The sequence below is a fragment of the Lagopus muta genome, chromosome 3 (genome assembly GCF_023343835.1).
Source record: "Lagopus muta isolate bLagMut1 chromosome 3, bLagMut1 primary, whole genome shotgun sequence".
In the NCBI taxonomy this organism is placed as follows: domain Eukaryota; kingdom Metazoa; phylum Chordata; class Aves; order Galliformes; family Phasianidae; genus Lagopus; species Lagopus muta.
The window spans coordinates 14,773,411-14,777,847 of NC_064435.1; positions in this window are offsets into that span (position 1 = coordinate 14,773,411).

The following is a 4,437-nucleotide window of genomic DNA, read 5'->3' on the forward strand; positions in this document are numbered from 1 at the left end:
TGTGTGAGCTCCGTATGTTCTTTGAACACCTTTCACTTCTGTAGCAAGGATTGTATTGCTTATTTTGGTATTAGGAGTGGAAGTATACTGATAGAGCTGCTGGAGAGATTTAATGCTTGAATGTGCAAATGGATTTCCTACCATTAGGAAGGAGAACTGACTTCAGTGGCCATCCTGTGGTTTTGTTCAGGCACTCTATGCTAGGAATGTCTGTGTGGAAAATTAGAGGAGGCTCCATAAAGTGATTCATCTCCATGCCAGTCCCTTCTGAATGCCAGAACATTTCCAGCCTGAATTCTTTTAGCTCTGCAGTTCTCTTTCTTCTAGAATTGCCTCTGTGAATATGTCAGTGCTTCTGAAGATACGTGGTCCTTGTAGGTCCAGACGCTTGGATCCAAGCCTGTAAAAGCAGCAGATCTCCTATGGAGTCCCTCAGGTTACCTGCAGAGCTTATGCAGAACCCAGGGTAATGAATTCTGTTTGACTCATGCTGTCTCTGGGAACTGAAGAACCAGCCTGGATCCAGTAAGGTAACTTCATCACACAGAAGTGACTGTACTGCTTCTGAGTTTCAGCCACCTTTGGAAGCAACTGATTCTGTTTGTGCTGCAAATTTGCAGGCTGGCCCATGTTGAGCTAGGTTGAGTAGGTGTGTGTGTGCAGCTTATCTGCACTGGACAGTCAAGAGTTGTTTTCCATTTCTTTGACAAAAGCTCTGTGAGGAGGAGATACTAAAGCATGGGACCAGAATGAAAGGTGGCTTCTCTGGGGTTTTCTCTGGTTTAGGTTTATGACATCTTTGTCAACAATGTTGCACTTCACTGCACCACTCACTCACCACAAATTGATCTTACAGAGATGTATTGCTGGTGATACTAAACGTAATCTGAAGCAATCTTTGCATGCTCTGCTTTGTAGTGCAGAGGATTTGTTACGTGTTCAGCATTATTGAACATGGCCTGCATGTAATGTTGAGAAACAGATTTCTTGGAAAGCAGGTTTCACAATGGTATAGTGATGACCTATTGAGCAAGGACAAAGGAATGCTGATAGACAAAGCAGTTGCTCTGATATGAGCATTTGTTGTATCTCCAAGAGATGTATTTTCCTGATCTCACTGTGTAGATGTGCACAGCAGCAGTGCTGTTTTGCAGCATTACTTTGTTTCTCTTTACGAAGATACTGGAGTATTTAAAACAGAATCACAGAATGGCCCAGGTTGGAAGAGACCTCAAGGATCATGAAGCTCCAACCCCTCCATCACATGCAGGACCACCAACCTCCACGTTAGATACCAGACCAGGCTGCCCAGGGCCCCATCCAACCTGGCCTTGAACACCTCCAGGGATGGGCATCCACAACCTCTCTGGGCAGCCTGTTCCAGCACCTCACCACTCTCCCTGTAAAGAATTTCCCCCTGACATCCAACCTAAATCTTCCCTCCCTCAACTTAAAACCATTTCCCCTAGTCCTGCAGTTATCAACCCTTTCAAAGAGTTGACTCCCCTCCTGTTTGTAGGCTCCCTTTAGGTACTGAAAGGCTGCATTGAGGTCACCCCGCAGCCTTCTTTTCTCCACACTGAACAAGCCCAGCTCCCTCAGCTTGTCTTCGTAGGGGAGGTGCTCCAGCCCTCTGATCATCTTTGTGGCTCTCCTCTGGACCCTAAAACAAAACTCCCAAAGCTGTAATCTGCCTTTTGTTACAGTTACTCTTCAAATAACAGTTTGAACAATTTTATGAGTCAACCAGTAGCATCCAGTTGGCTTTTTACCTAATAAAAACTACTTTCCTCGCTATTTAGTGAGCAGCAGCATCTTCTCCAAGTACTTCTCCAGTCTTCCTACATGGAACTTAGACATGATTGGTACCCTTGCTTTAAAATGTTCCTTTCTGCTTTATCGTTCAGGCTGGAGTGTCTCCAGCTTGTTTGGCTACAACAGTTCCTTTCCCTCACTGGTGCAGAACAGTGCAGTGAATGCCTTTGTTACTGCTCTGTCTTTGCAGGCAGCAGGTTTGTTCTCTCGAAATCTGAAGTATTTACAGCAGTGCTTACTATCCACACACTGCTCTCCAAATTACTTCTCTCTGGTGGGTAAAAGGAAAAGTAGTTCATAAATCTAAGGGAAACATTCCTGCAAAGGGATTTGGTTGTAAAATTAATTCTCTCCTTGCGTGTCTGACCACCAAAGCAAAGACTGCTTTGACCATGCCTTGTGAGAGCTGTTGTTGTTCCAAGTGGGTTGAAAGGAGGAAAGCGAGGCAGGGAGTGTTACCTACATCTGAAGAATTAAATATCTCTTTGCAGGATAAATGCAGAGGACTTTGTAACTCAGAGATTTTCAGCTGATTTTTAACATTGCTAGAAGTATTGGCTGAAAGTATCATTGGAAATCACACTTCAGTTGCTAATTAAAGCACTTTAAAATCCTGTTGAGTGGCAGCTGCCACGTGCAACTTTGCTGTGGGAACTTTGTTGGAGTCACTGGGATGTCTCGTAGTATTTGGGATGTTGGGCTGAGCTCGTCTTTCATAAGCCCTTCCTTGATTGCTCATTTAGCTTTGGCCTTGTGCACTGGTATTGTTCTACACCTGCAGCTAAAGGAGGTCAGCCTTCAAGAGGCTGTTTTCCACTCCCTGTTGCCATCCAGCTGCTGTGAATGTGCCTCTTTGTGGTGGTACATAGGGAACATTTTGGGGGGGAAGCTCTCAAGTGTCTACTCAAGAACTCAGTTCACATTCTTCCACGTGTTTTTAACCATTTTTCTTTTCTTATACCTAAAAACAATAGCCTAGGTTCCACACTGTGAACTCTGCCCTGTGTGTATGTCAAAAAGCGAGAAGATGAGGAAATAGATTATCTCACCTCGCACAGAAAAAGGGACAGGACTCTGCTGCTAAACTGAGAGTGAGCTGAAGCCACAGGGGAGATAGGAACAGGAAGTAGAAAACAGAAGTTTTCCCTTGCTATTCTCACAGGAGCTCTTCTTACATTTGTGTTACTTGAAAACGTTACGTGCATAGAGTCCAAAAAACTCCAGAAACACAGCTAGGAGAAGATGTTCATTCTAGCCAAACGTTAATGTTAATGTTGTGTTATAAGTCAAGCGCCAGAAACTTTCTGGGAGAACACACCCTCCAATTTCATCTGGCCCCAGCTTTTTCCCAGCAGCCAGGAAGGAAACAAGCAGTCGTTTGGCTGCCATGAGTCGGCTCTCTGCATGTTCTTTCCCTGCTCTCCCCCTTTTCTTGCTTGCCCAACTTTTGTTTTCAATAAAAATATTGAACATTCGAACGCAGCCTGAATCTAATGCTGAGTAATTGAGGACTGTGCGGCTGACCTTTAATCATGGATGTTTATAAACGTTGTTTGACATCGATCAAGAATGCTTGCAGTAAGAAATACTGAATTTGCTCCTGACGCTTAACATTCTTCTAGAGCAGATGGGGGCTGGAAGCCAGTGTTGTTCTTTATGTGAAGGGCTCTTCTCTGAAGTAAGTTGCTCTGCTGCCTTCTTGGAGTAGTTCCCTGTCTTGCAATGCCCAGGTACTGCTGGCAATTAGTTGTACCCATCATCTATATTTGGGGATGGTAGAAACGATTCAGGGTAAAGCCCACCAATAGAGATGTGTTGGGGTTTTTTTTGCTTTTCAGCTGGATCAGTTCCTACATGCTGCTCGCTGGGCAGCCATACAAAAACCTGTGCCAGAACAACGCAAGGAGCACCAGGCAGGAGAAGAGAGGAGGGAAGGGGTGAGCACTGCTTTTTTAGATGACTGTGCCAACTTTACATGTGTGTTAAATTAGCCTCAGAAAAGTACTCACTGTCATGCTATTTGAATTCAGGAGTCCCAGCACTGGCCACTACTGGCATATTGACATGTCTACCATCAACTGGTGGAACGCCATTAATATTCTGCATTTTTGAGGCAAAAGTTGAAACTTGGGATATTTTTATGACAGAACTCAAGTCCAACCTGTGCCAGACAATGCATCTGCGCTTCCTATTCATTTCATTCATCTCATATACAGTCCCCACGTTAATTTGGAGTAAGGCAGAATCGGAGTCAGCGTGCACTGCCCATCAGAGCACTCTGCACATCGCAGTGGATCAGTGACTCTGCAGCAAATGAAGGGCGATACTTTAAACCATCCCACTGCTGAGCGTTCTGAATGACAGAAAATTCAGGATAATCTGTTGTTGTACAAATGAAACTGCTTCTCATGTTCCTTGACTACAAGACTGATCTCCAAAACAAAAGAAATGCTGATGTTTCAGGAATAAGAAACCACAGTCAATGTTGTGAGAAAAAAAAAGGAGAAGCAGTTCAGCATTTGGATACAAAAGCTGAATTTGATGCTTAACATAGGAACATTTCTCTGTTAGGTCAAATAACGGATGGGAAACTGAAAATAAGCAAAATGGATGGTTTTGAAT